The sequence below is a fragment of the Triturus cristatus genome, chromosome 1_2, assembly GCF_964204655.1.
Source record: "Triturus cristatus chromosome 1_2, aTriCri1.1, whole genome shotgun sequence".
Taxonomy (NCBI): Eukaryota; Metazoa; Chordata; class Amphibia; order Caudata; family Salamandridae; genus Triturus; species Triturus cristatus.
The window spans coordinates 1,077,216,546-1,077,236,070 of record NC_140580.1 but is presented as its reverse complement, the minus strand read 5'-3'; positions in this window follow the sequence as shown (position 1 = coordinate 1,077,236,070).

The following is a 19,525-nucleotide window of genomic DNA, read 5'->3' as shown; positions in this document are numbered from 1 at the left end:
TCTGCTACAGCCCTCAGAGACTTTCTCTGGTTAGAAGGCCCGTGGTGCCTCTGGCACCTTTTACTTGGGACTTATATGTAGGCCAGAGGAGTGCCAAGGTGGGAGCAAAGGTACAGATTTAGGGAAAGGCCACAGGCCCTGGGTGCCTGATTAGCAGGAACCCAGGGCACATTAAGTCAATAAGCATCAAACATTAGGCAAAAAGTGGGGGGCAACCATGCAAAAAGTGGCATTTTCCTACAGCCAGGAATAGGACTTCGGTGTTGTCTGACTTAAACTTGAGGCAGCTGTCCTTCATCCAGGTGGCAAATGCAAAAACAACAGTTGATGGACAGAATGCAGAACAATGTCATACATTCACCCCAGTACAGAGATCTGGACCTAAATCCATCGCTATTATGCTCATCATGCCATTCCAGTTTGAACCCAGCCATATGCAAATCAGTCTTGACCCTGTGACTCATGGGAACAGTCCAGCCCGAATTGCGAAGCCAGGTCCTCCCTGGACTGGAACCAAGCATCCTCGGACCGGTTTCGGGGTTTCACCCCTCTTTAGCCAGGATAGCTTGATTCCAGTGGCATGGAGAGCACGGGACTCACGTCTGAGCATACCCGTCCCACTTGGGGTGACAAATGCAAAAACACAGTTGATGGACAGAATGCAGAACAATGTCATACATTCACCCCAGAACAGAGATCTGGGCCTAAATCCATAGTTTTTTTGCTCACTATTCCATTCCAGTTTGAACCCAGCCATATGCAAATCAGTCTAGACCCTGTGCCTCATGGGAACAGTCCAGCCCGAACTGCCAAGCCAGGTCCTCCCTGGACTGGAACCAAGCATCCTAGGACCGGTTTCGGGGTTTCACCCCTCTTCAGCCAGGATAGCTTGACTCCAGTGGCATGGAGAGCACGGGACTCACGTCTGAGCATACCCGTCCCACTCGGGGTGACAAATGCAAAAACAACAGTTGATGGACAGAATGCAGAACAATGTCATACATTCACCCCAGTACAGAGATCTGGGCCTAAATCCATCGTTTTTTTGCTCACCATGCCATTCCAGTTTGAACCCAGCAATATGCAAATCAGACTTGACCCTGTGCCTCATGGGAACAGTCCAGCCCAAACTGCCAAGTCATCCTTCATCCCATTGTGGTAGTTGCTCTTGGCGGCCGTGGGTTTGTCTATGAGGGAGAGAATCAGCTGGTTGTCATCGGTGTAGGAGATAATATTGAGTCTGTGGCTTCTGATGATGGCTGCAAGTGGGCCATGTAGATGTTGAAGAGGGTGGAGCTCAGGAAGGATTCCTGAGGCACTCCGCAGCTGATCTCTGTGGTTTCTGATTTGAACGGTGGAAGTCTGACTCTCTGCGTTTGGCTGGTGAGGAAGGAGCAGATCCATTCCAGCGCTTTGTTGTGTTTGCTGCCATCGTGTAGTCTTGCACAGAGGGTGTGGTGGGTGACAGTGTCGAAGGTGGCTGAGAGGTTCAGGAGGATGAGGGCAGCAGTCTTGCCTCAATTGAGGAGGGTGCCGATGTCATCTGTAGCTGCGAGGAGAGCGGTCTCGATGCTGTGGTCACTTCTGAAGCCTGATTGGGAGAGGTCCAGGATGTTGTTCGTTTCGATGAACTCGGAGAGTTGGGCAGAATGGCCTTCTCAATGACTTTGGCTGGGAAGGGGAGCAGAGAGATGGGTCTGTAGTTTTTAAAGTCTATCGGGTTGGTAGAGTGTTTCTTCAGCAGGGGATTGATCTCTGCGTGCTTCCAGTCTTCTGGAAAGGTTGTGGACTTGGTGGAGCAGTTGATGGTGCAGCAGAGTTTGGGTGCGATGGAGGTGCCGGCTATGTTGAAGATGTGGTGAGGTCAGGGATCCAAGGTGGCTCCAGGGGGGATGCTCTTCATGATCCTGAGGGTGTCGTCAGAGGTGAGGGTAGTCCAGTTGCTGGGGGCTGGAGCTGTTGGGTGTGGTGATTCCAGGTGGGGTGGGTGAGTCTTGGGTTGTGAAACTGTTGTAGATCTCCTTGATGTTGCGGTGGAAGAAGGTGGAGAGCTTGGCATGGAGGTCTTGAGACGGGGGATGTCTGCTGTCTCTGTGCTGAGTTTAGCGTGTTCCTTTGACCACGGCCAAGATTTCTTTGCTGTTGTGTACGTTTGTGTTGATTTGTTCCTCAATGGCTGCTTTCTTTGTTGTTCTGATGAGGTAGTGGTGTGCGGTGACAGCGGATTTGAAGGCTGCGTTGTCCGACCTTGATCTTACTGCTCCTCCATCATTTCTCGAGCTGTCTGAAGGTGTGCCTGGGCTCTTGGAGGGCAGGGGAGAACCAACTGGCTTTCTTGGAGGGCTGCTTGCTCGAGGGTTCCCTGAGGGGGGCCAGTGTGTTGGCGCAGTTGGAGATCCAGCGGTGGAGGTTGCGTATTGAGGTGTTGGTGTCCGTGGATGTCTGTGGTGGGGTCTTGCTGAGGGAGGTGGTGAGCTGGTCTTCAGTGACCTTGTTCCACCTTCTGTGAGGATTGCGGTGGGCATGGTGTCGTACGGTGGGTTTGGTGAAGGAGAAGTGGATGCAGTGGTGGCTGGTCCAATGTGGCTCACAGGTGTGGCTGTTGGAGGGAGATATTGTTGTTTGCCGAGAAGATGGGGTCGAGCAGCGTGTGTCCTGCTGAGTGGGTTGGCGATGTGACCAGTTGTTAAGTCCGATGGTGGCGAAGTTCTCCCGTAGGGATGAGGTGTTGTGGTCTTCGAGGTTGTCCAGGTGGAAACTGAGGTGGCCAAGGAGGTTGTAGTCTGTTGAGGCAAGATCTTGCTGAGCGATGAAGTCGGTTATGGCTTCGCTGAAGGGGGGGTGGGGTCTGGGAGGTCTGTAGACGAGGGTGCCATGGTGTTCGGGTTGGTCTGGATCTGGAAGTGGAGGTGCTCCATGTCGGTGAGGGGTCGTCGGAGCTGGTTGTGAGGCAGAGGGTGTCTTTGTGTCCAATGGCAATGCCTCCTCCTGGTCGATTGATATGGTCCTTGTGGACGATTTTGGATCCTTTGGGGATGGCAGTTGTAATGAGCTAGAGTTCATCCAGGTTTCCGTGAAGAAGATGACATCGGGCAAGATGGAGTCGAGCAGGTCCTAGATATCCATGTGTGTCTTTTGAGGGAGCAGGTGTTGAGTAAGATGCATCTGAGGTGGTCTGGTAGGGTTCTTGAGGGTTGTGCAGTTGGTGGGTCTGGTGTGCGGCGGCAGGGCCGTGGGGGCGATCAGCGGCAGGAACATGGAGAGACAAAAAGGAACAAAAAGAGTAAAAGTGAAAGAAAGTGGCAAAAAGATGAAAAGATGAAAGGAAGGTGAAAAATAAATCAGAGGAGAAAAAGGCAGAAAGCAGAGCGGCAGAGGACAGAGCAGCAGCAGACCAGAGATGCTACCCACTGGACCACCAGGGATGAGACATCCTCCACCTGTGAGTGGAGGAGGGTCTCGAACACACAGACCTGAAAGGGGCAGAAGTTACCTGGCACAGCTGTGCGTGAAGGGAAGCAGTTCACTGACAATAAATAAATGGCCATAAATAAAAGGTGATAAATGTTCTTATTTAGTCAGTCACCAATGATTGCTCTTCTGAACAGCTTACTGCTAGCCTGACATAAATGCCTGGGCCTAATCCCACTGGTGACACCCAGAGAGGGATTTAATGGCAGCTCCTTGGACCCAAGTAACCCCTCAGGCTTGGGCTAGACAATGAGGATAATTAACATAATCCTGCATTATTCACACTTCCTGCAGGAGTTTGCATTTGCCGTCTTTGGTTGAAAGAGGGAAGCAGACCGACCCCCAGGTCCTACAGGCAGTGGCGGCCTGCACAGTTACGCCCGTGGGGCGGGACGGGGCAGGACGGGGCGGGGGGACATAGGACGGAGTAGGTATTATTTATTTATTTAACTATTCCTCTTCCGTCGTCTGTCGACGCCCCCCCCTCCCACCCCGCCCACCGCCCTACCGCCCCATCGAGCTTACCTGTGCCGGCCACCGCTCCCTACAGGGTTCATGAACCTTGTAGAGGATCCAATACTAGGCACCTGTGATCACTTGAAGGGGTTCTCCCCCTTGCACATGTACGTAAGTTATGATGGATCATGCGGCAGTCAATGCAGGTGTGCCTAGACACACACACACAATCTCACTTACACACTCAAACACACACACTTGCATGCATGTGTACCCACCAACACAATCACACACAATTGCACATACATAGTTGCACATGTGCGTGTGCACACACACAGTCACATACACACACATGCACAGATTGGCACGTGGGTGCTCACAAATAACCTCACATACATACTCATGCACAGACAAACTCACACACACACACTCGCACATAGACACACTTAGGAATCTTGAGGTAAATTACACAGGCAATGGACGTGAACCAGACAATGCCAATAAGTGACGGACTCCTTTGGAGTTTCGCACTGTGACTGGTTGAATAGCCATCCAACAAGTACACATGGAAAGTGGCCTCTTGTGAAATGTGACCCTAAAGAAAGTTTTGTTTTCCAACTAGTGAATGCACATATATTTTGACTTTAGTATACTACAGTGTGATATGCTCATTCAAACAGAAAAGTCTGATTGTGCAAGCTCAAAGTCCACGGCAGGCACTTTGGAAGGTGTGAATGATTTCACCCCCACTAGCCTCCCATGGGGTCAGCTACAGATAAGTTTATCAGACCTAAACCTAAACCTGCTGCAACTTTTCACAATAGCCAGAGAAGGTTACTTTAGATCCTGATTCAATATTTCCATCCCCAGTTGGGTTCCTCAGTCGATGATGTCTGCTGCGAGCTGGTCCCCTCCCGCTCGCTTGCATAATGTGTCTGAGAGACACTTCCCAGGTTTCCGTGGTCTATCAGGACCATGCGGCTCCACGTGCTTCCTGTGAAACACCCGCTGCAAAAAAAACACCCTATCACTGCTCCATACAGGTCCATTGTAACAATGGTTTGATTGCACGCGGACGGATGGAAACTGATAGAGCACTTCCTGCTTCAGTCACAGTTCTCAAGCTGATCTAATTCCCAAAGTCACTTGCCTTAGAAATTCCCAGGTGACTGGCATGGCACCCTGCTTGATAACAGCGGTTGTACAACTCAAGTGTACCCAAACACCCCTACAGCCTTGCACAGGAAGTCAAGAGGACCGGAAGCGCTAGCCGTAGAACGTTGGATAACAGTAGATATAGGACTCTTGAAAAGCTGTCGTAAGATCTTGCCAATTGGTTTTGGTGAAAAGGATCCATTTTATATAATGTAAACATTCAGTAAGGAAAGTTCAAGCTTCAGAATTGTCAAAGGGAACCATATGAGACCAGTGATTCTATTGCGCCATGCCACGTCATAATGTGCCGATCACAACAAAAATTTAGGGCAAGCGTACAGGAACAAAGGGCACAACTAGAGCGCGAGAGGCTGCTGTTTGCGATTTTGTGATAAACTATAGTTCCAATTGCTGGTTTTGCATCCTGCATAATTAGGTGTAATTTTCCATAATTTTCTCAAATTATTTTAACATGGAAATGTTATTTACTTTAATTTTGTGAAGTGAACTATGTGACAATTTCACTGGAGTACAGGAAGTGCAAGAGCAAACCTGTACAATGCAATTATTTCTACTACACAACAAAATGTAAATACCTTTAAATTAACTATATATAAATATTCCAAAACAAATAAGTAGTTATCAAAAACCAAATGAAACACATTTTGTTTTGTTATTCTGAAGTGTGATGGAAAAAAAAGTTTTAATAGGATCAAAACTAAACTTGGTGTTGCACAAATGATAAATACTGTGTCATATTGCAGCATTTGTATAGCGCTTACTACCCCTATGTGGGGCACCAAAGCGCTTACATTCAAAGGCAGCAAGCTACGCCATATAGGATGTGTAGTTGGAAGGGTGTTGTTTTTGTTTTGTGGTTGACAGTCTTTCCATGTCACGTGTGATGACCACTGAGGTGCTTTTATCATGTTATGAGACTCTGGCATCAGATAGACCCATTTGGGCTCATACAATCATCTATCTCCTACCATGCTCACCTGTCTTGCTGGGTGGTGACTGAGGAACGTCTCCTTTTGTATAACTCCTTTCGCACAACCTACCTGTAACTATGAGGGGTGTATGCCAATTTCTGAGCCTGCTTCAAGTCTATGCAGTTTTGACTGGTGCTTTTGATCAAATGTCATCGAACTATCCATCTTTTGTCACAAATGTATATTGAAATTCATTGTGGGACCTTCCTCAGCTCAATTATAATTAAATTTGATTTAATTTTAACCTTTAAAATGTTTTAAAAAATTGCCTCTAATTTCCCAAAATGTCCTTGTTGGATATGCTCCAAGCTCTCTGTAAATTAGTGGCAAATTAAACTAAAACCTCGCTTACGAGGTTGGGTAGGATTAGGAAACTCCACACTTTACGAAGCAGATGAAGTTTCCTAACCTTGCTTGAGGTAAGGTTTATCCCTTTGGGCCTTCCAGGTGTGATGATATCCTGATGCAAATTGTCCTATGAAGTGCATTTTCCAACAAAAAGATGTTGAGTGTGGAGGCTGGACATCCACCACATCAGGTAAGAGATATGTGAGGAAGGACTCTGAGCTGAGGCTAGCTTATTTTTTTAAATAAGTTTAAAAGAAGAACTTCCTTTAGCTTTGTATTGCGCAAAGGTTGAACAGTTTAGAAAATGCACAAAGTTGAGAGTCAGCCGACTTTAGAGTGCTTTAATATGTACCTTAAATAATCCATGTATTCCTTCAGATAGAATGACAGATTGTGCAAAGAAGGCCACCAAAGTCATCCTCCAGAAAAGAAAACAAGCTTCGGCACTTTAAACAAGTGTAAAGGCAGCCATCTGCCCGCCACTCTTCCCTGCTCACTCAGCAGGTCCTCTGCTCCAATGGAGCAGCCACCCCTGTCCTAGTGCTTTTCTCTTTGGAATATTTCCACAGAAACTGAAGGTCAAACAAAGTGACAGGACAGTCTGAAACCATGCTGCACTTCACATCACAGCCATCAGCTTGAAGAGATGTCACCCGCAGAACAAAATTTGTGGGGGCTCTGAGAGCCCTTCCATTTGCTAATTATTGAATCGTGGTCATTGGGGTGTTGAGACCCTCCTAAAATCTATTATGTGCGGAGTGCCAGCAGTAAAATTAATCTTCTACTCTCACTTCAATATCTTCGGGGGAAATTCCTCCTGCATCCCCACACTCTATAATCTAGGTGGATAAACAGTAGCGGCTGTTATGAGGAAAAAGGGGTGAGGCAGCAAAGGGGGACAATAACAAAAAGAAAAAAAAGAAAAAAACGTACCTACTGCTCGCTGCTCTTCTGCTCCTTTGGCTTGACTGCACACAGGCTGAGGCTCCCAGACTCCCCTACGGCCAATCAAAATGCTGCTCCCATGCTGGTATTACTAGTACCAAGCATGAGAGAAGCACTGGATTGGCTTGAGTTGGCTGGTTTTGTGCTGCCACAGGGACTGGGAGCCTGTTCCTGATGTTCACCGCCTGGCAATGCAGCTCGGGTTGGAGAGATCTCAGTGCGCATGTCAGTTTGGCCATCCTAACACAGCCAGCCAAACCGACATGCACACTTGCAGCAGTGCTCACCACTCCTCTGCCTCCTCCTCCCTGCTGCTGTCGGCAGGATGGCCCGCCCCCAAGACTCAGTACCATGAAGAAAAATAAGATGATCATAGATCTGTTTTATTATCATTTTATTTTTCAAGTTTGCATTTGCTGGCATGGGGGGGCGACGCTTCTCCGCCATAACAGAGGAGCCGCCGCTTTGGATAAATCTCTCTGAACCCTAACCCCATGCTAAGAAGTTCAGTAGGAGGTTTTTACCCTTGGGCCTGGCTAATACCCCAGCTCAGCTTTCTTTTCATATATTACAGCAGGCAGGAGGATCAAGGGAAGCTTGCGTGCAATAACTCAGTCAATAAGGCACCCCTTCCTCCCTTCTGCTAGTGGAACCGACAGGCTGGCCTTCCTTTCTGTATTTGTCTTACAGGGTGGGAAAGAATAATGACTTGGACAGAAGGGGCTGGCGTTTTCTGCTACTTTAAAGTAGAATGGCAACTTTGTGTGTAGCGCCTCACACTGGCAGGTTCTCGGGTTTCTAAGCACTTCTCGTTTCTGCGAAAAGGGGTGCTTAGACACAGCACGCCTCCTCTACCTCATTGCAACAGGAGCAATTTTCCATCTGTTGAATCCCTGGATCCCGCCAATTAGAGATCTATCTGCCATTCCACCAACTCCCTTCACCACCTGTCAGTCATAGCTCCATGAAGTTGGCAACAATAAGGCGCTTTACACAAAAAATATGTAAATACTCATCATTTCGATTTTTTTCGCAATTCGGGGCAAATGGAAATGAATCCACGAACCTTAGGTGTGCTACTAAAGTAACATATATGAACGCTTAATTTTTTATTTCTATTTTTGCGTTACTGTGTCTTAAAAATCGATGCCTTCCTCACAACACTAAAGGAAAACCAGAAAAGGAAGATTAGGCATTTGAAACATTCTTGGAGCTCCTGCGCTATCACTGCAAGACCATGAATCTGGAAATAGATGTAGACATGCAGAGTTGGCAAGGATATGCAAATAGAGCTGCTATTCCTGTCCTGGCCGTCTCTTTTAGCAGGCTCCAGACATGCCAGCATTTCTGGCTCCCTCTTGTCATCCGAGTTGCATCTTTCCCCCTTCCATGTACGGGTAAACTATGGCCCGGAACTGGACTTGCTTCTCGGTGCACCCTGGGTAATTCAAGAAGCTGTCTCTGCCAACCATCTCTATCATGTCATGGTGTGTTGTCATGCATAGCGCCTAGTCTGTGTCATAATGGAGCTTCAAAGCTGTGAGTGGTAACAAGAGAGGCAAATAGAGGCCATGGGGACGACAGAGGGGCATGAAATAATGTACAGGAGAAAGGAAATCACAAATAGTATATAACATTGTATTTTAGATTGTGTAGTGATGGAGATGCACTTACCCTGGGTGAGGGCGAATACTCTGGGTACGCGATAGATGTAAAGAGGAGCAGGAAAAAAAGGAAAATTATGCGGTAATTGGTTGCTTATATAGAAATGTAGCCGTCATTGTGAGAGAACCGGATGGGGAAGGAAAGGCTGTGAGGGGGAGGAGTAAACAGGAAAGAATGCAGAATAATTTTGTGTGGTGTTATTTGAATGCTATTAGGCCCCCTGGCACCTTAGGACGCTTCACAATGCTGCAACGGATGCGGAAGTCAGGAACCCATGTCAAGACACAAGGTAATAGAGGAAGGAAACAGAAGGCAGAAACCTCAGAGGCAAGGCAGGGCAGAAAGGGAGGGATACAGCGCATTGTTGTGAAGATGTTGCTTACCAAGGACACGCAGGGGTGCAGCTTAGTCAGTGAGATTCAGGGGTGGAGGCTGTATCTCAAACTTCACAACTAAAAAAGCAGAGGGCCACAGGGTGAATGTGTGAGGTGACCAAGGTTCGGGATGGCATGAGGGGCAGGGTCAGTACTGATTTACATTAGGTGGGTCTCATGACCTGATTTAGAATTTGGTGGTCAGGTACTCTGTTGCAATGGCAACAAAGTACCCGGTCCGCTGAACTCGAGGTCCACCCGCCCAAATCTGAGGACCGCATGTTTTACGTCGACTTAGTAAAATTTACTCTGTCAGTGCAAAACATACTTCAATGTCCCAACGGAGTATGTGCCATCTGAAGTAAGCCATCCGACCGTCCACCCTATTTAAAATGGATGGCTGGATGGCTTTTTCCTGGCGGTACGGGACAATTAGAAGAACAAGCATTTGCAATGCAATAGGTCTCGCAACTACGTGAGACCTATTGCACTGCAAATGATTGGCTTCATGACAATGGGAGGGAGGGACGGTGGGGGGAGAAGGCACGGACAACGGGAGGGCAGGCGGGGGGAAGAAGGCTGGGACAACAGGGAGAGAGGGCTGGCAGTGGGGTTTTTGAAGGCACGGACAAAGGGAGGGGGTGGTGGTTTGGGGGAGAAGGCACGGACAACGGGAGGGAGGGTGGGTGGGGAGGAGAAGGCAGGGACAACGGGAGGGTGGGTGGGGGAGAATGTAAGGACAACGGGAGGGAGGGTGGGCGGGGGGGAAGAAGGCACTAAAGCACGTCATGCCTGCAGTAGGAGAACCTCATTAACGAAAATAGTGCTCACAGTCTAAATAACACGTACTGTGCAACACTCAAAGTAAAGGGGCCGCTATGGGAGGTGACAAATGAAGAGGAGGCGGTACTAACAAGCCTATCGACGAATCAGAAGCCAGCATTTAGGACAGACAATGACACAAGCCAATCGCAAATATGGGCGGAGAGTGGGCGAAGCTTCTATTCACCTATACCTCTACAATAAGCCTCGCAGAGCAGCGCTTGTACGCTGGTTCCCGGCTTGACCTGAAAATGACCCCCACACCACAAGAGAATACTGGTTTGGGGGTCATTCTTTATCTTTATTCCTCCAAAAACTACCACATTGGGAGTTTTGTTTTGAAAAATGAAAAACTCTGGAAACGTTTGACAGGTAGCTGTCATGTTTGATGGAGCCGACCGTTAAAATTTTCCCTCATTGACAATTATTGTCACCGGGCTGGCGGACAGCTCTAAATTTTAAAGGCAGAGTAAAGGCAATAATGTCCTTTGTCACTCTATCTGCTTTTACTCCATTTGCTAAATCCTAAATCAGGGTGTGTGTCTAGAGTGGCACAGTGGGTCAAAAACAGCAGTTTGGAACACTACCCCAAGGGATTGCCAGTGGTCAAGACTATTTGCAATCTGGTAATCAAACACCCGTCGCCTTTTGGTGTTTGATTGCCAGTAGTATGCCTGGGAATCTGAGACTGGTGTAACTTCCAAGCCTGCTACTGCCAATGTTTGTGGATTCCAAAGATTTGCATCCATTCAAAGAGTACTGCTGGGCGTGCAGATTTTCTTCTTTTTGGGGAACTGGTCACTAAGGGGTATATTTACAAAGAAGTGGCACAACACTGCACAGCAATCAAAGTTGCATTGCATCACCTAAAGAGAGCAGAAATGTGGCATCTCTACAAAGAAATGAGGCAGTTCTGCTCCCTCCATGTGCTGGCACACTAGGGTTGCCTTGCGCCAAAACAGCCACTCTTGCGCCATGGGTGTCTGTGTTGTTGTACTTCCTGCACAAACACTACCCTTGGAGGCTTTTACCTCTTTGTATGTGTGCTGTACACACGGAAAGCGGACATTCACAGTAGAAATAAAGATATTCCTCCCTGTTATGCCAGCCTTTTAGAGCGAAGCCATGTCCAATGTGAATATGGGTTTTGTGTGGAACACCTAGGCCCACTCATCGAAAGCCTATCCGATGCAAGGTAATGCACGGCAGCACATTGTGCTGTGCAGTGTTACTTTTTCTTACAAAGTCACACAAATTTGCTATGGAAATATTGTAAGGATTTTGTGATAGGCTGCATCAAAAAACATGATGCAACCTTGACGCAAAATCATTGTAAATCTCGGCCTGAATATAGTTACGTTCCTGGCCCAAAAAATAAACAAGTTAAAAACTCTTAGTGAAATCAGTATGACAAGGACAAACACAGCAGACTCAACTCAGGCCCTGAGACCCAACTCCCAAGCCAAGAATGTATTTATTTGGGGGGTGCCACACCCTAAACATCCCCCCGAAGCTTCAACCCTGAGGACATGTCCCATTATCATTCAAGTGTCCCATTTTCACTGTGGCTATCTCACACATTGTGATAGCGTTTATGGCAGACCAAACGATGGGAGTGTCCCTAACGTGTAATAACTCCCATCTGATCTCATCCTCACCATACAGAAAAGTGATGACATCACACCAGGATTTGTGTGAGCCAATCCCTACCGGTCATTTGGTGAGTAGAATTTAAAACTATCTGCCTTGAGCACGGGGTCCTGCACAGCGGTGGACCAGGGGCTATATTATTGAAAGAGCCTTGGAGGTACAATGAGAGTATGCGCCCGCTTTTTGCACCCCTCGGGAGATTTTCCCATTACAGGGCTACATACGCTCTTCTGTAATACAAATCTCATTGATGTTAAATGTACACAAGCAAGATTCCAAGGAAACAAGCTCCCATTTGCAATTGAGTCTGGCCCCAGGTCTATGAGGTAATATTTGTCCTCTGTTACTGTACAAAGTGGGCGAGCCAACACATTAAGAGGGAGAGCCGAGCCAGGGATCGGCTCCGGCTCTAACAGCCGGTGCGTGAGCTAAGCCTTAAAAATATTCACAGTTTAAATCATGCAACAATATTATGTTAAAATGTGATAAGAACACTTCAAAAAAGATTATTTCTTTAACTTGTGTAAGCGTGTTTACATCAGATTGTAATTCTACATTGAGAAGTGTTTATGAAAAGTTCAACTGAGAAACTATCCTTCCACCCACTCCCTGCCAATAAGTTAGCTTTCATGTGACATCCTTGAAGGTGCTATGTGATAACGTACAAAAAGGAGATTGGTGAAATAAAGTATTTGCCTGGGATCACACAATTTGGTCAAGCAGGGAAGCTTGGGATGGTTTCCACGCGTTTCCGTTTCACACTTTGTCATTCAACCACTAGATAGGTATTTCTTTCTCACATCAAAGGTGTTTAATTTTGGCGTATGAGATTAGAGCATGGGTGACAAGCCAAATTCGCATTTTAGCAGCTTTACATCGATTTACAAACCTGCCCAAGGACATAAGCGTGCTTCACAATAGACACATTGCATTGTCTAGAGGCTAACCACGACCAAAAAAGTCCTTTACCGACCCAAAAGCATTGTGTAGAGAAATTCCCCCTTCTCAGACCCTTTGCGATGAAATCTCAATCTTTTTCAATGATAAGATCAAGAACATTTAAAAGGACTTTGCAACACCTGTCACACAAAAACCTGACAGTAACCAGAAGTTGGACCCCAACGGTAGTAGCCCCTCTCTTCAAGTTTCTGAACCTGGCACACGGGAACACACACAAGCAGCAATTTCTCCCTGTAATTCAGGCTCTCCACTAGATGCTTGCCCCCCTTGATCCTTCATCTAATTATAAATATTGTCAATCCAGTGATCAACCATATAGTTAATTCCTCGTTACTCACTGGTACGGTGCCAAATGAATGGAAGCTTGCTATAGTGAGACCACTGAAGAAAAAGCAAAATGCAGACATGTCTAACCTCTCAAATGTTCGCCCAATATCACTTTTACCAATTCTGGGCAAAATTACTGAAAGACTTGTCAATAAAGAGCTCTCAAAATTCCTTGAATCAGCTAGGATCCTTCATCCGAGGCAGTCAGACTTTCGCCCTAAGCACTCTACAGAATCCGCCTTATTAGAAATTATGGATAAGTTAAAATCCATAGCAGACAAAGGCAGGAGGGCAGTGCTGATTCTGTTAGATCTGTCTGCCGTGTTTGATACCATTTCACAGGGTATTCTCCTGACAAGGTTAGAATCTAGCGGTATCTCTAACACTGTCTTGGCCTGGATCAAGTCCTTCTTGACCAATCGTAGGCAAGCCGTCTCTCTTGGCACTTTTCTTTCTGCCGAACGAACTATTACTGCAGGAGTCCCACAGGGACCCTCTCTTAGTCTGTTACCGTTTAACATATATATATGGCTCCCCTCATTTCGCTGATCTCGTCATTTGAGATTGAAATAACGTCCTATGCCGACAACACTCAGTTGATTTTATCCTTGGACAAAGATTCAACCATTGCAGGATCAAATTTCAAGCTCTGCTTATCGGAGGTCATCCAATAGATGAAGGACAACCGTCTCAGTTTTAATACTGACAAAACTGAGATCCTCCGGATACGGAAAGACAACCCCTATCAACCAAGTGTCTGGGGCCGGAAGATGCTACAGCCCCCCCTTCTACTGTTGAAGTAGCAAAAAAATCTGGGAGTGTAGTTTGACACTTCACTTTTCTTCCGACCTCATGCCTTTACGGTGGCAGGGACTTGCTTCAGTCTAATCAAAACCTTAAAAACATTTTTCGATTTTATTCCCCTTTCCGCTAGGAAGACGGTGGCAGTGGCACTGATCCTCTCACGCCTAGACTATTGTAATAGTCTTTTGGCAGGGGTCAATAAATCTACAGTTAAGAGACTACAGATGGTCCAACACGCAGCAGCCCGCCTAGTTTTGAAACTTCCTCGTAGGTTATCTGCATCGGCGGCGCTACAATCTCTTCATTGGCTGCCTCTACATAAGAGAATTTTATTGAAAATTCTCTTAATTGCTTTCAGAGCAGTATTAAAAATTGGTCCAGTGTATCTTTCAGCTGGATTCACCCCGTACACTACAGCCAGGACCCTCAGATCTTCTTCGGCAAACCTCCTCAAGCCCCCCTGCTTTAGATATAAATCTAAGGGAGGGAAATCGGTAGCCTCTCTAGGAGCTAAAGCATGGAATCTCATGCCAGCTCAACTGAGACTCTTGAAAACAGAAACTCAGTTTAGGAAGGCACTGGAGACCTGGATCTATGGAGCCCCGGATGAATTTTGCCGATCTCTCATATAGATATTCACAGCTCTCGGCTCAGCTTGATCATCATCCGCTTAGTGCCAGGATGCTCCTTCCGGAGTCATAGTTGTGCTTTATAAGTACCCACTTCAAATCAAATCAATTCAATTCAATCTATCAGCACAGGGAACTTTGCTCGGATTCATAGGATTTGCTGAGATTAAAACCTGGTTCTTCCCCATGTTACATGGTCGACAACTGTGGCCACTAGGCAACATCGCCTCCAGTGAAAGATTGGCTCGTTTTGGGCTTGAGGTTCTAAGAAGACCTCAAGCTGAGCCAGGGCCAGGAGTCTGGCCTGAACCTGGCCCTAGCTTTCAGCGGCTTGCCCACCTCTAGTATCTGTGTGTTATATTACAGATATGGGGATAGAGGCAAAGAGACTGTCAGGTCTCATACTCATAGTGAGCCCCATAAAGGTCCCCCCCCAGGCCCTCTACAAAGAGGGTAAGGGACTTCCAAGGGCTGCACGGGCTCCCACCTGCAGCCAGTGAAGTCTTTACCTGCTTGCAGGGTAATCTCTATAATATTGTTGAAACAGTTTGGGTCAGTAACATTGAGCAAAACCTTAATATCTTTAAAAGCAAAACTACATGGTGGTTTAAGGACTTGTGGTAAATGTGTTGCAAATGTGGTATTTTAAACCAAATGGGACCATACACATTAGTGTAAACTAAATAGGATTTAGCAGGGCACAAGTCGGGAGTACAAGCGGGTAGAAGGCCTCAGATGTGTTGTTCTGACTCATTATTTATACAAATATCAATGTAAATACGACTATTTTGTTATATTTCTTTCATAGCGCTACTCATCCCAATGCAGGGTGTCAGATCGCTTTACATCACTGTGCAAATCAATGTACAAGATGTGTTTTATAAGACGTTGAGGGTTACAAGGTGTTGTCTGTCATAGCTCACTGAGCTATATTAGAAGGATTACAATTTATAAACTGCAGGTAACAAAAGGATCTCTGTGTTAAAATCAGTAATCCATCACATATCAACATAAAATAAAAAATCTGTCATCTGCATGTTACATGATGTGTTTGGCAATAGACACATTAATCCTCTCTGCTACTTTGATGCAAAACTGGGACTAGAAAAAACACAGATCTCTCCAGCAAATGTGATAACCTCCAGAGTTATCTTACCATTATTATTATCCCCTGAGATTTACTGGGCACTCAAAGACCCTGCAGCAGCAGGTGCCTTAACCCCATAAGATATTTTAAAATGCAGACTTTGCAACCAATTGAGCAGAACAGATTTACTGCTACGTTTCTCCCTGCTGCCAATTTCTTTGTGGCAGAGTTTAAAAAAAGTAAATGTATAAGTTCAAGCCTAGATTTTGCATTGGGTTTTCGTCACTTTTTTTGGCATGACCTGACGCAAAATCTTACTTGCTAAATCTTATAATGCACTTAAATGTGCTCATGATAGACTTGCTAAACATTTGGGAGAGGCCTTAAGACCCGATGTCTCTTCATGTGATGCCACTTCCTGTGAGGTAATGGGTTGTGATGCCATTTCCTCTGATGGTACTTCCGGTGATGTCCCCTATGATGTCACACACCATGATGTCACACCCCATGTCATTTGCATACTGCCTAACTTGGTTAGTCACCCCACTTCTTTTTTTGGGACGTGTGTCCGGGGATTTAGAAACAATATTACAGTAGGGCGTTGTGGGTTTCCTCAAGAATGCTTGGTGAATGTTAGTGTCCAGTGGGGCATTCTACAGCACACCGAGCCAACAAAATTGGCTGGGACAACAAATAGGGTGTGTTCTGAAATTTGGCCTGGAGTAGTCCTTTATGTCTCGTGTTTCTTCTAACCACCCCCTACCCTGTATGCCACTAAAAGCAACCCAAAGTGTTTGACAAGCGCTATACAACATAGAATAATACGATGAAAGCATATCAGTAATGCATTTCGTATCTACAGCAGAGGTGACTAAAGAGAATATATATTGTGCTGCATTTGACATGACCCCCTTATCTGAGCACAGGGCCAGAGGATTGTTCCAGCACAAATGAGACAGATGCCTCCCTTGAGCTACTGAGTTGAGTGCCAGGAGAGACAAGGACCAGCTTCAAGGTCATGGGCTGCCTTCATATCCGGATTATACGAACGACCTTTGACCTTGAGGCTCGATTTAAAGCTACAGCTGAGGCGGCTCGTGCTGCCATTCCAGGCATTCCAAGAAACACAAGTGTGTCCCTGATCCCCGAGTCCCCCTGCGCCCTTGGCGAGGAGCAGCTGCGGGCAGAAAGTAACCTACCTCCTCTGATCCCTCTCCAAGCGGGTCACTGACCTCAGCCCTTCTTAAAGGAGAAGGGTTTAAAAGCAGCCGAACAGATGATGCTGAAACGCGGGACCCCAACAAGCTGGCAGGATAAATATTGTGAAAGCAGATATCTGGTTATTGGGTTACTTAGTCTGACCTCTGAAAGAGATTATCAAGACACGTGTGGATTATCGTGACAAGTGTGGACTATTGTGAGAAGGGTGAACTATTGTGACAAGTGTGGACTATTGTGGAAGACGCCCTTGATTTAACTTTCACAGTTGAACAATGGCAACAGAACACACAGATACATGATATTCTCTGACAATGACTTGCATTGTTGCGTTACTTTCATTCAAAAGTTACATTTAATTTACAAAAACAGAGAAAGGAACATTGAGAGCTGCGCAACAAGAAGAAAGTACAGTTTTTTTTTGTTTAATGAAGTTGTATTCACAATTTTCTAACGGGACTATAGGTCATCTTTAATAGCAGGGGTCCCTCGCTGAGTCTCCTGTTATTACAATTCAGCTCTCACTCAGTCTGTACGTTCTCTCACTTTCCCCATCTTTGCTTGCCATGTCTCTGCTCACTACATCTGTACACCCATCCATCCCTCCTTTCCTCTAGTTCTCTCCATCCTTCCTTCCCTTGCTATACTTTTTTCTCCTCATCTTCATCTTCATCCCTTCTCTGCCTCCACCCCAGAGAACGCGCGACACCAGTCTTGCAAACACTCCACTGGATGCCTATAACTGGGCGAGCAATGTTCAAGGCACCTTGCATCGTACACAGAGCATCACAGGAAAAAGTACCACTATACCTTCAAATTAAATTCAAGTAATACAGGTAAATTAGTGCATTCCGGAATTGCACCAGGGATCATCATACCCTCCTAGTGTAAGAAATCCAAGGAGGCGCTGCTCTTTCAGTACAAACCGCAACGCTCTGGAGCTCACTCACGATCAGTCAAGATTCAAGCGCTGGGATGCCTTCGGGTAGCCGTGCGCTATATAAGTCTGTATTCATTCATTCATTCATTCAGTAGCACTTACACTTCAGAACAGAGGTGAAGACATGGCTGTTTCCAAGGTAACTACACTTTCCCATATCCCTGCGAGAGAACCCAGAACAATAACTGCTCCTTCGAGTTGAATCGACATCCCACAGATAATCAGCAGATTAGCCCAACAATCTTCTACCTTTACTCCCATTCACCCCCTCTTTCTCCCACTCTCCTAGTTTTGCATTTGTTCCCTCACTTCTCTCTCTCTCTCTTTGCCCCAGCCCTCCACTCTGTTCTTCCCACTAATTTTTATCTTTACTGCCCTTCCTCTCCAAAGTTCTCTCTCTTCATCACCTCTGTTCTCTCTGTTCTGCTGGCCCATCATTGCATCACATTGAACTGCATTGTGGCATTTCAGTATCTCTTTCTGTACCTTTTTGTCAAGGCCTCAGAGTGAGAAGCCAGGTTGGAACCAATCTTCCAGTACATGGGCAACAAAGGATGTTGGTTGCATTGCCAATTAAAAGGTGGAGTTTTGATGTCATGTTTGATGTTCAGAATGTGCGACAAACTTGTTGCGACAGTCTTACAGCACGAGGCGGAGGAGCGTTGCCCCACTGCTTTTAGCAGTGGAAATGAAGTAAAATGATAATAGCTGGCCGTTATTAACATTTTATCTGTTCCTGTGTCTTTGCGAGGCGGGGCTGCTCTGCTCTCAGAGCAGGCGAACGAGTGGTGGCACTCTGTAAAGACGGCATTACAGCCTGCATGGAAAACATGCCCAGGCCCCTATTACCCATCTGAGTGCCGATCCACGGTGCTCAGACCAATCACAACGCTGCATTGCAGCATTGTGATTGGTCATGGGAGGCTGGTTGCGTCCGCTTCTGGCTGGAGTGGAGGGACAAAGATGAGGGACGACGCGTGGAGACGTGAGGAGGTCCGTTTTTTTATCTGCCCCCCGCCTCCCCGCCAACCCCGATTCATGGCAGCCACTACTGATTTAAAGGCATCTCTGTCACTTTTTATAAGTTGGTGATATAGGACATACCAAGAGATCTAGTTGAGAGAGACTCACACATCATGCTAAATGATCTGTGGCTTAACCCATGAACTGTTGAATTGATAGGTAGACACAGTACTCATCAGACGTAGCATCTAGTCATGCCTGTATGTAGAATGTGTCGGATTAAGTGATGAGACAATGAGGCAGTAAGAGATGAAAGGGCAGAAGTCATGGCAAAAGGGCACATGGGGTGATATATCCTAATGTCTAGCTTGTAATTGACATTTACCTCTTTGTCACCAAGAGTTGTCAATGCCAGCCGGATGTCAGACTTTGATTGCTAGGGACCACCCGACACAGGGTTTGCCAGGTTTGCACTGATTACAGGCAGCCATTGAATGCATAAGGGGTTCTCCCAGGAGTGATAGAGGAACTTTTGATCTATAAACAGATGCAGTACAGGCATGAACTTTATTAGAAAGGTTGTTGTATTTTACCTGAGTTGCCTTTAATCACAGGCTTTCGAGGCAAAAAGACAATGTGTAAATATAGGCTACAAAATTGTCACGGCAGGGTCAGGCTAGCCAGTCACAACCCAGTGGCCATTTCCGGAAACTGCAATA